This window comes from Ostrinia furnacalis, unplaced genomic scaffold, assembly GCF_004193835.3.
Source record: "Ostrinia furnacalis isolate ACB-3 unplaced genomic scaffold, ASM419383v2 OfSCF3133, whole genome shotgun sequence".
NCBI classification, from domain to species: Eukaryota; Metazoa; Arthropoda; class Insecta; order Lepidoptera; family Crambidae; genus Ostrinia; species Ostrinia furnacalis.
In genome coordinates this window covers 142,793-162,583 of record NW_021133372.1, presented here as the reverse complement: position 1 = coordinate 162,583, position 19,791 = coordinate 142,793, and positions in this window count along the sequence as shown.

Below are 19,791 nucleotides of genomic sequence, written 5' to 3'. Positions count from 1 at the left end.
CCTATGTACTGAATAAAATATTTGAATTTACAATTTAAGTGAAAAGGACACTTAAAAATAAGATTTTTCCTATTAAAACGAAACTAATTCCATGAGGTAACAGAGTCCGATACACAGATTGAAGGAATTATTTAGAGAATACTTCGATACATATTTTCATCACCATCATTTCAGCCTGACGTCCACTGCTGAACATAGGCATCCCGGAAAGCGCAGCGTAGGACGTCCACCCACAAGGTGGACCCACGACATCATAAAGGTAGCGGGAAGGCGCTAGATGCAGGCCGCTACTAACCGGAAATAGTGGAAATCATTGGGGGAGGCTTATACATATTTTATTGATTTATAAATTGACAATACTTGTATTTAAAGCTCGTTCGTTCGTTCGTTCGTTCGTTCGTTTCAGCCAAATGACGTCAATTGCTGGACAAAGGCCTACTCCAAGTTTTCCACAATGCACGGTCCTGCGCTGCCAGCATCCAGGCTCTTCCCGCGACCTTTACCAGATCGTCGGTCCACCTAGTAGGAGGCCTGCCCACGCTACGTCTTCCAGCCCGTGGTCGCCACTCAAGCACTAAAGCTCATTACCTAATAACCTCACAAGTTTCCCCAGTTCAATCAGCCTAGAAACGAATCTTGACCACGTCTTAAAACAGGAATTGCTGACCGAACTCCACGTCGGTGTGTCCATTCGTTTTCCCCAAGCAATCTCGGCGGGGCTTTCAAATAAATGCTGTCCGGATATTAACATCTTATCTTAACGAACGTGGCCGGTGGGCAGGTGGCTTTGCGGGGAATTGAGCGTACCTGGTGGTACCTGTTTGACTTTTATTAAGTTTGTTGATCGAGGCGCCGCGTAAATTGCTGATTTTCGCAACATTTTTTACCCCAATTTCTTCATCAATATTGTTTGATTACTTTTTATAATACCTTTGCCCGCGGCTTCAGCCGCGTGAATTTTAGTTTTTCACATTATCGACATAAATTTTAGCCTATATGTTATTCTGGGTTATAAACAATAATACTGTAAAGTTTTAACAAAATCCGTTCAGTAGTTTTTGCGTGAAAGAGTAACAAACATCCAGACATCCAGACACACATTCCAGCCATCCAGACATCCAAACTTTCGCATTTATAATATTAGTAGATAGGATTATTTCAATGTTGACGTTATTTTTAGGATAGGCACGCGAAAGAGCTTTTCAAAAGCTTAATGAAAAAATAAATAACTTTTAGGCCTGAACTCTGAAATAACACTGAAATATGATTTAAGCCTGTGTGATTGGTTGAATTTAAATATTTATAATGATGTCGTCGGTCCACCTTGGTACGCGGCCTCCACTCCCGAACCTTGCTACCCCATCGGCCGTCAGATCTGCGTACTATGACCGACCGACGACATCATAAAGGTAGCAGGAAAGCGCTGGACGCAGGCCGCTACCAACCGGGTAACATGGAAAGCATTGGGGGAGGCCTATGTTCAGCAGTGGACGTCCTATAGCTGAGACGATGATGATGATGATGAAATATTTATAACAAATAGGCACAGGATATTAAAATAAAGGCTATTACTCGTAATCCAAAAATTCAAATTTTTATTTGTAGCATAAAATATTTTCAAGTGGTAGAATGTAGGACCAGGTAGATATAACTAGTATTTCAAAATATTACGGTACAAAACTTAACAAATCACGATCGTGATATTCTCAAGCAGTACTCTAGTAATCAAAATATTCCTTTCGAATGACTTCATGCGAACACGTGGGTCGAATACAATACATTGGCCAGTGTAATAAGATCCCATGTTATACATTGTTTCTTACATGTCAGAAGGGGATAAGAAACTGCAGGGATCTGGAGAATATGGTCGGAAAATTTTGTACTGATCCGACCAGTGACACTGGATCTCTGAGTGCGAACTTGCGCGTAATACGTCGGTACTTTGGGGCCGGTTTAAGAGCTCTGTTAGGATGGCTGTAAGGATTGTTGTCGGGCGGATTCAGTATGTATGTTACAGTCAAAACTCATAATCGGTCAAAACCACTTTTGACTGCAAAAATTACTCCCTTTTACTGATTTTTCCAGTCAAAAGTGGTTTTGACCAAGCGCGTTAGTCAAAAAACTATGAGTGCACAAAAATCTATCAAAAGTGGTTTCGCCTGATTTAAAATTTTAGGAATCAGTCAAAATTACTTGGAAATCTTCAAAATGTATTATAAAAACATTTTAAAGTGTAACATTTTTGTGATTTGTGCATGCAAAATGATCACACCACACCTACCTTAGATACTATGCAGTAATGTTGCTCTTTATTTTTTCTCATATTTTAAGAAATCTAAAAATTTAAGTGATTATTAATTAGTTCGATCGGATAAATATTTTTTTTGCACTCAAAAGTGGTTTTGACTGACGCGCTTGGTCAAACCCACTTTTGACTGATTTTTGCAGTCAAAAATGGCTTTGACCGATTATGAGTTTTGACTGTAACATGTAGATTCCTCAGTAAATTGCCAATGCTCGGGCCCGGCGATAAAATTGGTCGTATCTGTAACAATCTTGGCGATAGGAGATTTTCAATTTGGACCGTTTGTGCGATGGTTCCGGTTTTCCATGTTTGTTTAGCAGAGTAGCGTCTTTGAGAAACGAGAAATGTATTGTGATTGTATGATAATGTGTCTACAGTATTACTCGTATTTTTTACAAAACTTATGTTGTTTTTATATGTGAAAATGATTTTAAGAGGTTGTTTCTTTTGAGTTAAGGTTCGACCAAACCAGGCGATACTACTGATTTCTACTGATTGTCATCGACACAGCATTCCGTAATGGTTAAAAATTTCGTTATGGCACACTTTCATGGACATACAACGAAATTTTTTTGGGACCCGATAAAAATATGACTTAGGCCGAGGCCGCACTCATCGCGATAACCCGAAGATTCGAGCTATCGCGATGTGTGTAGCCGAGTATTCGCGTATACTTCGGTCCTATTTTTCATAGTCGCAAGAACATCGCTCGGTTGTCGCCCGAATGTTATCGCGATGAGTGCGGCCTCGGCCTTAGTGCTTTTAAATTGCTAATTTGTAGAGACGTGTTAAAATATCAAATTCCAAACCACCAACCGTGATATATCACGTGCCACAAAACTAATTACCACGTGATCCGATTAATTTCCCGATCACGGTCCATTATCCTACACAAACGTGTTTACCGGACGACCGGAATGTCCGGGTATTGTCTAACCGGGTGTCCGGTTCCACCCATTGGCTTCTAATGTAAACAACTCGGGTGGATTGATAGAATTCTTTTATCGAACGAGAAACTAGATAAATATAGTTATTGTGGCTTATGGATAACACACATAGGTCATTATGACATAAGTAAATGGGCTTATAATTGGTTTGTTTTACGCCCTGTATACAGTGATTCTAGACTGATAAAAATAAAAATAGTGTTTTGAATACGTCTGCTCAAAATAATAATAGAGTGATATCTACTATTAACCATTAATTAGTATGACTCCACAAAAATCTGTTTCTGTACTTAAAAATTATCAAAGTGAAATTTAAAGTGCTTCTTTCTACTAAGTTGCGCTGTTAAACTCCCGTATAAATAAGTAAATAAATTAAAAATACTTATCATATTTTCTTTTGAATAAGCAATAAAAGTCAATATCAAAAATTCCCTGTCTCGGCCGCCAATCCATTATTTTCCCATCGTTTAATTTTACTGTTGGATGAAATCACGAAGTTACGGTGTGAAAATACCAAGAGCCGACGTCAATTTATATCACCCGCTTCAGCGATTACAGCTACCGAAAATTAATAGTGTTGTCGCGACTGCCGAATTTGAACTTTATAGAATTTCAAGTGTTAATTGATAATGAATTTATTTTTCCAGCGTATGAAAGGCCAATAGTGTGCCAATACGAGTCAAAAACCCAAAATCTTGACTTCCATATTCTTAAAAAAATCTGATCGGAAGAATTACTAGTCTACTTCTTTCTTGACTTGAATGATGTCAGTTTCGGTACAAAGATAAATAATAGACAGAGGAGTAAATAAACTCTTAAAATAGGTTTAGAACTTGATTTGTTCTTAATAATAATGTTCAAACACACTTGTTCCATAAAAAGTCGGGTAACTTGCTAAATTCAAAAAGCGTCTAAAATCTAACTCAGTCGTTCGTTCGTTATTATCGATATAAAATTATCAACACTCGCGACGGACGCTGATAATAGCTATTTGTCAATTTACAATTCCACTTTGCATAATAAATATTTGTATTGTACACAAACGGAGCAGAATAGTAACAGATGATTAAACTTTGCTTAATTTGGGGTTAAATTAAGACTAATCAAACCCACTTTGACTTGCAGATTTTATCAACTATGTAAGTGACTTTTGTTCTATCTAATTTAGATTTTCTAGATTTACTTAGGTATATTGTCTGGAATCTTATACCAAAAGAATTCCATATTATAATAATATGTAGAATATCCAATTTAACCCCCGCGTAAGCATATTTCTTTCATACTTAGACTTCAACCTACAGTAGAGTCCAAAGATATCTAATTTTGTAATCTTACCTGTTTATTTTTTCAAAATACTTTACCTTTATTAGTTATCTACAGTACCCTATTTTGATCCCACTAAATTAATTAAACTACAGTTAAATACACAAACCCTATCCATTATTCTTGCCCGGAATAATCCCTGTTCCCACAAATGGGTTGAAATTGAACCCACTTACGTGATCGGCGTCCCGTAATTTGTGCAACGGGTAACTGATTGCATGAATTTTGTAAAGTGACAGCTGACTGACAGGACATGGCTTCCGCTTTAAAGGCCGATTAGAGCTGCACAGACTTCTAAATACATCCAGGCATGTTTCATTCATTTATTTGACAGATAGTACAAACACAGAATGCACAGTTTGAATAATGTTGAGTGACGTTCTTTATTTTCTTCTTTTAAACTTTATTTTACAAATGAAACACAAGCTATGCGGAAAAAAAGAGAAAAATTGTATAGAATTTTCATGGTCTCATACATACATCCATTCTCTTTCATACAGGGTGGGCCAAAATTTTTTGCAAATAGCAACGCTTGATTTCTTGAAAAAAGGGTCGAGGTAAGGACGCATGAGTGATAGGAAACTATGCGTAATTTCATGAATTTCTGGTTCACAAATTTTTGGTACACCCTGTACATAAGACGTTACAACAACCGATTCATGAAAAACAGACAAGAACTCACCATTATAAGGTGCTAGGAGCAAACCAATAAACAGTATAAAAGGCACAATGACAGGCGTGCATGTTTCGTGATATGAAAATTCATGCTTTGCCAGCAATGTATTGTGAAAGTTCTCAAAAATTCACTAAAAGCTGCATTTTTCACAATGTACGAGAACATTTCAAAGATAGTTTTTCTCATGTCACTTTCTATGAATGGTGCCAAATTTTAAGCGCTTAATATTCAAACGTTGGGCTTCCGACTCGTTACAAAACCAATTACAGTTCGCTAATCAACATTGTTTCGCGTCAACTTTAACCTTTGGAACCCCGTCGAGTTCATTAGAACTCAATTAAGTTATATCTTATACCAATTTAGTGTGCATAGGCTTAATAATTTAACCCATTATTTAACCTTTGCTAGTCTTATTTTACTCATTGCTCTTTTTTTAACCAACATAAAAAAATGAGGTATGTCTAGTTCACCGATTACGCCATCAATTATTGTGAACCGATATTCAAAATTCTTTTCTTGTTCGATAGGGTGCACTTCTGAGGTGGTCCCATTGTCAGGATCTGATGATTGGATCCTAGGGACTCCAGAAATATCAATCATTATTATTTTTCTACTTTTTAGTGAACTAATTTTCGAGGTTTTAATTTTATTGTTAAAACAAGAACATTATTGCTGAAACTATCAACGCGTAGACTCCTAGAGGAGATGACAATTTAACGGTTAATGCCTCCAGGCTAAATTTTAGTGCAAGAATTACTATGCTAGCCAAATTAGGCACTAAGGTAGCCGTCTTTTGTGCTAAGCAAGCAAGATAATGGTCGCAATTTAGATAAAATTCGTTCAATTTGTATTCACTGAAAAAACTAACTCGAGGCATAAAGAACCATTACTGTTGATTACAAAGGGTTAACGTTGCTTTGCTTAAACTTTAACCTTGTGCCTTTGAAGATTTTATCTTTTGGTAGCTTTTCGTTAATAATTATGTGCTTTAATCATGAAGACGACCCTCTTAGGCGGGTCTAAAGATGATTAAAGTTATAATTTTAGGGTTAATTAAGAAAATATGTGTTAGAATTTTCTGTTGTTTGAAGGCCATTAAGCTTTAAGACGGCCAGGGTAGAGAGAGCTGGCTTAGTTATTAAACAGATGGTTAATCTTTCTTCTTTAATAAATAGTTGCATCTCATTTAACTAATTTAGTTCTTATTCTTCTTCTCTTTGTTAATGGGCAACTGTTTTTTAACCATAAACACTTTTGACCGAAATGGTGAATGAATTCCATTCCATTTCCGTTTTTGCACACGCTCTCATCAAATGGTGATTTCGTTACGATAGAACGAGACGACATGTCCGGCAATGGGCAGTTAACACGGTTGCCGATAGTAAGTATAATTTATTTAGATAAAATCTATATATATATATAAAAGAAAGTCGTGTTAGTTACTTCGCTTATAACTCAAGAACGGCTGAACCGATTTAGCTGAAAATTGTCAGGGAGGTAGTTTAGAGCCAGGAGAAGGACATAGGATACTTTTTATCCCGTTCGAAATTAAAAAAAAAGTCTGCTTATTTATTGCCATTAAGGCGGAACAAAGTTCGCCGGGTCAGCTAGTATTTTATAAAATTTAGTTAAATTACTATTTGTATTTATCGTCATTGAACGATTTGATTTATGGTCTTTTCAGACTCAGTACGTCCACTGCTGATCATAGGTTCATAGGCCTACCTCAATTATTTCCACATCGCCCGGTTGGTATCTCCATGAAGTCGTCGGTCCACCTTGTGGGTGGACGTCAAATTTAAGGTATATTTTTACTTTAGTCTTCAGAGAAAATATGAATAATTGGTGTAACATGGTTTTCTTATTACCCAGGTTAGTACTTTTTAACTTTTTATTTACCTGTATTATGTTACACTCCTCTATTACATTATGTATTACTATTGGACGTAAAAAGTCACTGCTAAAACTGGAAGCAATGAAGCATAGGTAGGGTTAGGACGAGCGCAGTTAAACTAAATCGCGTAGCCCCGGGCAAGTTGGGTAAATCGTATCCCGTAAATACGATTTTCGGGTCCATTTCCCCTCCAGTTCCTCTTCTTATATGTCAAGTACCTATGAGATTGACCTGTTTTGTTCATATAGACAAATCTTATAAAGTTCATAAGGTCAGTACGGTAAGTACGAGAATGCCTTAAGCAATGATGGTCATAAGAAGAATTTTGATAACAGGGGTGTCTCTGTGATCAAAAGAAAAATGTTGAACAGAGTTCTCGGATGGTTCACGCGTAATATAAAATCTCTTTCTGTAGTTCATCCCAATTTGTTAATAAAATTGCAAAATTGCCGTATTGCAAATCAATGTCTTAATCAAAGTAGGTATACCTAAGTTATGTCAGCCGCCTAAGGCGACTTACACAAGGGCCGTCATGTCAATCGTTATATTTTACTGATACAAGAAAAGACGCTGTCATAGCCCGACGGATTAGCAAGCTGAAGTGGCAATGGGCAGGGCACATAGTACGCAGAACTGACGGCCGATGGGGCAGAAAGGTTCTGGAATGGAGGCCGCGTACTGGAAAACGCAGCGTGGGACGTCCACCTACAAGGTGGACCGACGACATCGTAAAGGTAGCAGGGTAGCGCTGGACGCAGGCCGCTGCCAATCGATCGACATGGAAAGCATTGGGGGAGGCCTATGTTCAGCAGTGGACGTCCTATGGCTGAAATGATGATGATTATGATGACAAGAAAAGACTGAAAAGCTGCTAATAAGTCAATGTCAATCCATTGATATTATCTGACGATATAATGTAAGATCAATACCATGCAAACTACTGATGACTTAAAGCTAGGGACTTTAAGATATTAATGCCTGTTTTCTCCATCAATCCTTAATTTTTAAGTGACCCCTTTGAAAACGAATTCCTGTTAATAGTGTTACCATAGGGGTCACTTAAAACTGAGGGATTGATGGTGAAAACGGGCATATGTCAAAAACTTCTGGAGTTTCTAACTTATGATACCTAACACCAGTACTTATTATTATTCTGTGGTGTTATCATAAACGTCACAATATTTGCTATAACTCAACAGCGACGAAGCACAGCCCCGCTTAACCCTTCATTTGGCAAGACACAAATTGTTTGATTTTTTCAATAAAATCTATTTAGACCTAATTGTTACTATCAAATAAAGTTAAGAAAAATAATAAAAAAAATATTTGGTTGGTATTTTCGCGAAAAACGATTGTTGCTTATTTACCACATTGCCAAATAGGGGTACTTAAATATAACATTGAGATATATTATAGAATTAATTTTTTTATATGAAAATCATAAAAAATATCAATCGTATTTCACATTATATGCATTAAACTATTTTTTGGCCATTTTCGCAAAGTCGACAACGACCTTTTTCTCCAACATTTGATAGATGACGCATGTCATCATACTTCACGATCAATATGCCGAGCCAAGGTTGGCTTTTTATTTTCTCTTTAGCTTCTGAAACTGGTATGTTACCGTTATCTGCTATAGTTGTTGACTTCAACGCAAGAAAAATGTGTTTATCATTTAAATCAGTTCAGCGGTATAAGCGTGAAGACAGACAACACAGAGACAGACAGCAAATTCTTCCTCTCTCCTAAAATGATGTGCCCGACAACCCTGTATGGACCCCCATAATTGCATCAAAAGTAATTGTATACCATCTCTATAACATTATTCATGTAATACATGATTGATTTATTGGGTATTGACACTTTTTTGTATTAACAAAAAGATAAACCTATTTTGTTAGATGTTTGGCACTGATGCTTCTAGGCAACATCGAGGTTCGGAAGCATGTCATATATTAGAAAACACAGTTTCTACGCCAAATATTGCTTTATATGATTAGTTTGATTTATTATGAATAAAATTTAGACAAAACAAAAACAATTAGAGATGATAAAATAGTATAAAATCATAAAACTTCCGTCTTTGTTATTCTCATTGCGCGTCATCTTGGCGTCTGACAGAAATATTAATATGAAATCACTCAAAACTCAGTCGACGACCGATTTGCTAGTGTTTTGCTGAACTAAGCTTCGTAACAAAATCGAATGATTTGCACAAAACTTATTATTTGGTGCTGTAGAAATATTCAAAGTGGTTGTTGCTTAAAAGCATCACTGCCAAATGAAGGGTTAAGGCAAGCAAACTTAATCGAGTTGCTCCGGGGCAAGTCGCTTTTGCCGGTTCCCCTGCACTAGTGTTGCTGATCTATAGCAAATATGTATCGATAGTCTGTCGATAAAGTCAGAGGTAGAAGTATTGATTATATTAAAGTAATGGAAAACAGAAGTACTTGAACTCTGCTGGACTTAGTGAGGGCGATGTAAGTATGCACAAATAATAATATTAAGGTTGTTACTTGAACTTAACTCAATTTTTAAGTTATCAAGATTAAGTACATAAGCCCCCATGTAACTGTTTGTTGTCCCAAATAAAGAGAAAAAAACCTTATTAAAGTATCACAAATCTATGGTCAGATTTCGTGCAAAAAAACAAACCCTATTTCCATTGCTTTGAAGACTCACAGTTCATTATTAATAGATTTTTTATTACTGAATATAATTTTTATTGCTGTTGATTTTGGTCTGTTATAAAAAATCTGAAAAACACTGAAAAAAAAATCTAACCTACAAAACCTAATCCAATCATTATAATTGCCATTTATAGCACGTATGTATCGACACCTTATTGACCATCTTATTCAATTCGATATGTTCAAGTTATTACAAGTATCGATACTATCGATAATACGTTTTATCGATAAAACTATCGATATTCGGCTACTCTACAACTAGCCTAGACGCGATTTATGACACAATCCTGGGGCAACTCTCGCGCCATTTCCGAAACGGCCGTACTTAATGCGGGTCAGAAAATAGGACTTGAAACTTCAATAAGTACAGCCATAAATGTTCTTTCGATGGCGAATTACATGTTATTGGAAAATGTTTGTTTGTCACAGAAAGATATATTTTTGGAATAATATTTGGAATAATAATGTAGTTACGAGTAATTTACGTGATAGGTACGATAAAATTATATAATTATGGAAGTCTTCTTTTTGGTTGTTATGTCATCCCAATAGGATCAAATTAATAGTTTTCTTGGTAGTACCTAGTGTGGTCATCACAATTGGAACAACTTATTTTCCAAAAATATCTTATTTGCTTGGGCAAATAAATTAGTACTTGCAAATCGTCAATTGCTCTTAGCTGTGGATTGTCGTCTGAGACCGCGGCAACAAATTGATTTCTATTGTCTCGATTCGCTGGTACTTTATGGTACATCATCATCATAATCATCATTTCAGCCATAGGACGTCCACTGCTGAACATAGACCTCCCCCAATGATTTCCACAATGGCCGGTTGGTGGCGGCCTGCATCCAGCGCCTTCCCGCTACCTTTATGAGGTCGTCGGCCCACCTTGTGGGTGGACGTCCTACGCTGCGCTTTCCGGTACGAGGCCTCCACTCCAGAACCTTGCTGACCTACCGGCCGTCAGTTCTGCGTACTATATGCCCTACCCATTGCCACTTCAGCTTGCTAATCCGTTGGAATAATGTCAGCGACTTTAGTTCGTTTACGAAGTTTGAAGGTACATGTCTCATAATTTTTATGACCTACCTTTTAGGCAGATTATATTTTCATTACTATGTATTCTAGAGTAGTCAGTACTAAGCAATTATGAAAGCTGTTCGCCTCAGGCAAGGTCTGACTTGTAAATCCCAAACAGAGTCCTCTCAGGCCATTGCAATATAATCCAACGATGCAATAAAGCCGGTCCACATGCAATGCACACAGGGGCGCAAGGGGCCCCCAAGCTCAGGGGGCCCCCGTATCATTACCAGAAAATCTCATTAAACTGAACTTTGAAAATTTCTCCCATTTTCAAAATAAATAGAGAGGATTGTTCGAAAGTTGTATCAGTAAGTAAGCTTAATCTCAATAAACTTGATAAAACCTAACCAGTTTAGATTGCAGTGGGGCCCCATTTTTTATTTGCCCCAGGGCCCTTGATTACCTAGCTACGCCACTGAATGCACACTCGACATCCGACCAGATATCAACATGTCCACACAATAGTTCTCAAGACTTATGACGTACTATATTACGAGTACAGTTAACATGCTGCCAGTTTCAGGACAGCTAGTTTGCTGTGCGACACTATATTTGCTTGTGGACTGGATGAAGTTTACAGCAACTTGGATTGACCAAACAATTGAACTATAGTATGAGTATGAGTCCGGACTCATAACTGACAAGTGTTGAGTTTCTTGCGCTGTCGCGCTGCTTCTTTTCAGCACTGGCCCATTTATTAGTCCCGAAGCAGTAGTAAAAGTGCTTTTTAAAAGGTTACTTGCAAAAATAAAATCAGTTTTCATACATTACAGGAATGTCTGGATGTCTGGAAGAGCGAGATCCCTTCATAGCAATAAGACCGCCTAGTTGTACCTTGTGTGTTTCTTTTTCTTTCTGTTCTGTTCTTTGGTGTGCAATAAAGAGTATTTATTATTATTATTATTAAAAATCAATCGAGTTCTTTGAAAAATTACATAGTCCAGTCATTTCGTCCGAAAAAAAGGCAAATAAAAGAAAATGAATTTGCGCTTCTAATTTTTTAATATGTTGTAGGGGATACCTAGAAAAGCTTAACTTGAGATTGTCGACCAAGCTTTCCTAGGAGCTTTCGCCGCCATCTTGGAAAACGCTTAAAATTTTTTTTGTAAAATTATTTCGGAATTTTTCATATTTATTAAGACCCAAAGAAAAAAAAAGCAAAAAACAAAAATTGTGTCCAAAATTTTTGACTTTATCGATCGATATCTCGATAACGATGCATGATACGCTAAAAATGGTTCGGGCGTTATTGTAGAGCACAAAGAAAGCTACAAAAAGTGTCCTACAAAAATTTTCGAGTCTCATCGGATAGCCGAGTTATTGCCGAAAAACAAATTTTACCCCTTTTTTCAACATGGCGGCGAAAGCTCCTAGAAAAGCTTGGTCGACAATCTCAAGTTAAGCTTTTCTAGGTATCCCCTACAACATATTAAAAAAATAGAAGCGCAAATTCATTTTCTTTTTTGAATGTACGTAATGACTGGACTAACATACTACATGTATTTTCAAATGGAGATAACAAAAAAAACTTGTTTAAAATTTTCCGTCAATTCAATTACCCACCCACTTGAAGTAGAATCAGATAAGGTAAAGGACACTATTTCGTGCTATTTCAAAGTTAAAACAACTATTTTCATTTTGGTTTTAACTATCGCGTCTCACCAACCCATTAGGACGCGTTTAACGTAAACGCATAGTAATATAAAACTTCGTATTATTTTTATGGAAATGTAACTTCATGTGCTTCATACACCTCCTTAACTAAACCAATATTAAAATGCAAAAGTTTTTGAGTATAGACGTAATGTAAGGTCGCCGCTGGATAGACGCCATCACAAAGGCTAGGTGTCCACCATGGTCCAGTGCACTCGCGACGCCTCTAACCGTCAGAAATGGAAGTCACCAGGAGAGCTACCCTCGGAGATGACATCACCCTACCATGTACCTCGTCAGCACAACCACGACCACTCTGACAAGAGTGCCCGACTAAGAAGAATGTAACGTCAGATAAGTAAGACTTTTTATTTTTTTACGCATATGTAGAGAAAGTTAGTAGAATAGAAGTATATCTTGCTATCTGAAAGTTATTAGTACAAAATTAAATCTTCCAATATGAACGTAGCCTAAGTGCGTGGCGCGTTAACTTGGGTCCAAAGTCAACTTACGATTAGAGACTGTGTGTAGCTGATATGGCTTAATCTTTTAAGTATACCTAACATAACTGAAACTGTCTTACATAATACTAAGTTACAGGTATTAAATGGGACGCGATTTGGCGATATTACCTTATGATGATAAATATTCATGAATTCAAAACTTAGGTTTGGTCAGGTTGTAGTTTATGTTATTATACTTTAAAGCATAAATTTTAATGAGTATATACCTATCCTAACTTTTGCTTGCGTGAATTAGAACTACATAATTCCAACAAGTACAACATCATTATTGTGAGAAGTACAAATACATAAGAAATAATTGATTTATCATACCAAAATTCAACATTTATTGGTTTAGTGGTATAAGTAACATACAAATGCTTCAAAATTTAGTAAAAAAGCCGTTTTTTTCCACAGTAATAAATCATACAGAGGAAAAAATACCGATAAAATGGCAACGTGCAAAAATCGCCGACAAAAAGATACGCCATTATTAAATTTTGTTGCTCGTACAAAACAAAATGAGCGGTCATTTCCTCGAAAATAAAACGAATAGCACGTGCCTTCAGGTCTTGCTATACCGTGGACGTTTTCTTCTGCACAGTTGGTATTACGATGTCGTGGAAATTCTCGCCTTAATAGGGTTGCCAGGGATAAAATTGGCGTCAAATAATATCAAGAGCCTAGGATTTTATAGTTACATTTAACAAGTTTTTTCTGAAAATTGGAACGAAATAACGACGGTTTAAGTAATTATTATCTTCGTTCGTTCGTTTCAGTGAAATTACATTCACTGTTGGACAAAGGCCTCCCCCAAGGATTTCTACAACGGCCGGTCCTGCGCATCCCACGACCTTCACAAGATGGACCGACAGGTCTACCTAGTGAGAGCGAGAACTTTGCTGCTTCAAAAACCATCAATCAGCTCTACGAGCTTAGAAAATGTATATTGCTTGAAATACATACCGTTGTTTTCTATAGAATTAGAAAGGTTAATCGTAATGTAACTCGTTATAAAACGCCTTTGTCCCCAAAAAATGTACAATGAACACTTTTTACTTTTATTTGTTTCCGCCCCACTTAGATTACGTAGTTTACTACTGGTACTACTGGTTTAGTTAGTAAAGTAATTAATTTAATTTAGTCACACACTCACTAAACTAGGAAACCTAGAAAACGCGATGGCAACCCTAGCTTCAGACCAAACGACCACAGAAATAAATAAGGTGTCATAATTCAGACTGCAAGAGCGCGAACGGAACATGGTCCCTACTCTGTGAAAATATTTTCACATTTTCTACTCTATCCACCTCTCTCACTCACTATAAGAGCGGACGAGACAAATATATCTTAAAATACTGAAAACGTGTTGCTTAGTTTGGGCTCCAGAGCTAGAAACATGAAACGGGTAGAATTTACTAAAACGACAAGGAAATCTCTCTACAGAATGCATTAGCTGTAAGCTGCAGTTCTTTGAAATAGGTAGTTTCACAAACGGGTTGATTTCAGCTATTGATATATTTTATGAACTCTATAAAGTTCTGGAGGTACTATTGGTTTGATTTTGGTCTGCGTGCAATCGAGGAAGGCTTAAACGAACTATCTTACACTTATTTCAATTATTCAAATTGATTGCATTGCAGGTTGAATCACCAAAATCAATACTACTTGTATCAAAATTAAAAACTCAGCATCTACCTGTTCAGTGGTTCCCAACGTTGTCTGGGCTACGACTCATCTAATACAAGTTCGCAAACTCGGGACACACCTATAGGAAATTATCAATATGCCTAAATAAAGGACTCGGATCTGTAGGGTGGTGTGTCGTTCTACAGGTAGGGCCCACTCAATGTTCGCTCGCGCTAATCTATTTCACAATCAGAGACTTACCTCTCCCAGCTGAGTCGCCTCGGGGCATCGGCAGCGACGTCATCGGGGGTCCCTCGGACCCCCTGCGTCAGGAGCCGGGCCAGCCGCGCCCCGGCAGAACTGCCAGTGCTCGACACAGACCCCCTGGGGGTAGGGACCCTGGAACAAGAAGGATATCGTCAAAAAACTGTTTTTAAGACTATTAGTGATGATTAAAAAGTCCCGTGAACCCCTCGTGAAGCTTAGGGCCCTCGCTCACTGCGACTTTGAATAGTGATGCAATCGCGCTGCAGTAGCGTGTTGGCATCACTTCTGTAGTGCGTTGCAAATGCGACTACGTGCGTTAGTAGCGATGCTGTCGAAAAAGTCACCGTGGGCGAGGGCCCTAAATGCTTGTGTTACGAGTGGATTCACCAAAATACATATACAAGTACATAGTAGTATATACATAGTACAAGCTATGCTTAGTTTGGGACTAGAAGGCGCAGTGTAAAATGTCCAAGGATATTTATTTATTTATTTATTTATTAAAATAGTCCAGAGGTGGCGGGATCCGAACCGGCGTTCGTAGGATCTCGAGCCGGCCAGTTATACGAAACCTACACCATTGGGCTATTTGTCGCTAAAATGTTTGTTTATTAATAAGATTTAAAAGATATGTCACTATTTACACTTCGCTAACTGCTAGTGCTCGAATCGAACAGACCCTCAGGAAGAAGCGGTAAATATCTATTTATATTCCCACCTCTAGTCAGCAACGATTGTATTAAAATTTTAAAGCATTTTAGGCATAGTTTTACCTGAAAAGGTCAATATCCCATCAAATATTGATATTCTTGCCCAAGCTCGATACAAAATTGTATTTCGTATTTCGACGAAATATTTCAGGTGTATCGGGAATTGCCGTTAACAATAGAAACTTTGGCTCCTATTGTAATAAACTACTTATACGCTCTGTGTACCCTTAACAAAATAGAAGAAGGCAGAGTAAGCCCATAGCCCAAGAGATGATTATAACTAAGTAAGCCATCATCGCCATCATTAGATGGAATTCACTAGACGAGGAAATATCCAGCAGTGCACTACTGGGTGCTGATGATGACTAGGATTGCCTGCAGTACGTGGCCTCCATTCCAGAAACTTGCTGCCCTATCGGCCGTCAGTTCTACGTACTATGTGCCCTGCCCATTGCCGCTTTAGCTTGCTAATCTGTCGGGCTATGTCAGCGAATGTAGTTCGTTTACGTATGTCTTCATTTCTGATTTGATCTCGTAAAGAAACACCGAGCATAACCCTCTCTATAGCACGCTGTGCAACTTTGAGCTTCCGTATAAGGTTCATACTTAGGTTCCAAATATATCTGTGGATGTGAAAATGTAGCGAAAATGCCTAGAAGAATACCTACTTTTTTTCATCATCATCATCATTTCAGCCATAGGACGTCCACTGCTGAACATAGGCCTCCCCCAATGCTTTCCACGTTGATCGATTGGTAGCGGCCTGCGTCCAGCGCTTCCCTGCTACCTTTACGATGTCGTCGGTCCACCTTGTATTTACTTATTATACTTTTTTATTTACGTAAAATGAAACTACGGTATTAAATTCCACTATTCCAGTACATAATGTAAAGTAGGCTTTATTGGAACTACCCATAATTCAGGTAGCGCATAAACAAGACGATAAAACGTACCTGGCCAATGAAACAAATCTTCGCGCGGAAAACTCAAGCTGGGGTCCCGGGGGAGTACGTAGGCTGGCCCCAGTATAGGGCCTATGTGTAGCTTCGAAGAAAAAAGCCAATCGTAATACACTTAACTTTTACTACGATTGCTTTGAAACTTAAATCCTTAACCTTAACAAATTAATAAATTGTAGGCCAGTAGAATTAGTTTTTAAATCGGAAATAATTCCCACAAAAGATTTTATTGCTTTGATGGCTTCATTGGTTGCTCATTAAGACTCTCCTAGGTTTTCGACTTCGACAGAGTTGTGCTTAAGTGGTGGGGGCCCCCGAAAGGGGCGCTTTTTCGGTTTTCCGGTTATACCGCGTAAAGGACTTACCCTATCGAAAAGTGGTCTTCCTGACGATTGAAGGGCTTTTAATCCTGCATTAAATAAGACCAAATTCATATGTTTTGGACCAACCGTTCTCGTGCAAATGTTCGGCAAAGTAGAAAATATGTGTATAATTAATGACCCTCTCCACGTCCAATAGCTCGTCGCCCGTAGGCTCCCAAGCCTTGCAAAGGGTCGCCTTAACCAGCGTATCCCTGTCAAGGCTTACGAGTTGGATTCGCTTATCCTTGTTCGTCCCAGCCGTTCCTTACCTGCGGTTGCTGCACCTCTTCCTGGCACTCTCCTGAAAGACTCTGTGTTACCTACTGTGGCTGCCACTCTTCCTTGTACCCTCCTGTACGATTGCATTGTTTAGCCATATGCCTGGTCCAAGGTTCGACGCCACAAAATCAACTTCGTATGCGTGAAAATAGTTTAAATACTATTTTCTGTGCTTGCAACATTTTTCTTTACTGCTTCAACATTACACAAGCTTTTACACAAGCCTAGGAGGTTTCACTGCTGATTTAAAATTAAAAAGACAGATTTAATACAATACTTCAGTGTTGAGGGATTTAGTCCCAATGCAGGGGGAAAGCTCTCCCTAATACCAGAGGCAAATGTAAAATTTGGGAGAGGAGGCTTACAGAACTTCAACATACGAGTATCTATTAAAACCTTAAACACTTGGGAATACAAATTAATACCTGGCCGTTTTCTTCTGCCTATATTTCGGTTCAAATATTTCTTTACCAGGTGAGCTTTATTACAAAGCAGTAAGAGCAAAAACGCCAGCCATTCGGAAAGGATTCGAACAATTCACGATAACACCCGCATTAATTGTAAGATCCTTTGCTAATTATACCCGTTGTATACTAATTATCTTATTAACTGTTACCTAACGGAATTAAGTAGGATATACTGTAATTAAGTAAAGCTTGTGGTGGACGTGATTCTAATGCTTACTTAAGCTTAAAACATGAGTTTACACTTTGAAGATATCGATTTCGCTAGCTGTTCCCGCCCGCGATGTCGTACATAGGTACGCGTGAAAATAGTTTAAATAATATTTCCCGTTTTTGCATCATTTTTCTTTACTGCTCCCTAAAGTCAAAGTCAAAGTCAGAATTTCTTTATTTGTTTAGACTAATAAATAGTTCTTACAAATCGTCATTTTGCTCTTAAGGAGCCTCTACATGTCTCATAATCTTTTTACCCTACCAGCGCTTCGAGACCAACATTTGGCAAGTGCTGAGAAGAAGCGCCGCAACAAACTCAGTCACCTCTCTGTAGGGCCCCTCCGCTGTAGGGCGATGTTTTTTATCCTAAACTTTAGGCTAAAGCCTTCCTCGTTAAAATGAGCTATCTAACACTAAAATATTTTTTCAAATCGTACTAGTAGTCTCTGAGATTAACGCGTTCAAGCAAACCAACAAAAAAACAAACTCCTTAATATTTAAGTATACATAGATGAAATACAATGTCGGGTATAGATTGTTTTTTATGGAAAATTAAGGAACTACTTTTGAAAATTTTCCACGGTTATGTACACACCACTTCAGTAGTAGTCGCCGTTTCGTTATGTAACAAGTTAAATGCATTCCTTTGCATGAATGATTTACAGTAATTTCGCATTGCATGATACGATTATTTATCACAGTTCTATGAAAAAGGTAAAAGCACATTGTCTACAGTTGAATTGCTTTTCTGAATTCTAGCAATGTACGAATAAATTTAAAGAGCTTAATGCCCGTTTTCATCATCAATCGCTAATTTTTAAGTGACCCCTATAAAAACAAAATTCTGTTATATGTTACCATAGGGGTCACTTAAAAATTATGGATTGATGGTGAAAATGGTCATAATTTACCCTCTGAGTGGAAACAATACCTACTTTTTCGTCTGTTTCAGTACGCTAATATTTAAAAATAAAAAATATATTTTGCAAAGGATTTTCTCCATCCCAATTAAGATACTGGAGTAATTTACATCCCATTTATTTAGCATTTCCAGAAAAGGATTGCTGGAGAGAAATACAAAGTATTTTCTGCGGCAAAAATGAATAAAACGGAAGAAGGAAAACGTTTGAAGGACGAGCAGAATACAAAGTTGCACAACATTAGTCTAAAACAAAAAATATTATTGTGTGTTTGCAAAAATGTTGTCGAAGTTATTAAATAATTGGAATCGTGAATCCTTGTGATAAATTAAAAGTAATAAAACATTTTAACTAATTCATGCAAGGGTTTTTTTTAATTTTTTTTATCCCCAACAGGGAAGCTCTTGGCCTGTATCTCACCTGATGGTAAGTGATTATCAGGCCGAAGGTGGAAGCGAGCTTCACCAAGAATCCTCAACCACGGAGGAACTGGCTATCTTAATTAACGGTTAAACAGTTTTTTTATGTTTAGCGTATTATATTTTGGTGACACAACAAAATAGGTAGGCACAAATTTATTAAATTGTAATTTTCCTTTATGACAAAAAATATACACTAAGATGGCAGCGATCTCTTGTACCGAATCTTTAAGTGTTTCCTTTGTTTCAAGACATTTTAGACTCGAAGAAATAGCTACTACCTATTATAATTAGAGTATACTAAATCTTAATTGAAGTCACAATGATATCACAACTGCATTACTCCGGTACCAAACAAAACAAAACCTCAAAAAACTAGAGCGCCCTAGTGACTATTTGGCCAGTTGTCGCAAATCTCTTTTGAATGGCTTAATTTATTTATAAGGATACTGTGAATGTATGGTGTATGTTTTGTTGGTTGTCCTTAAA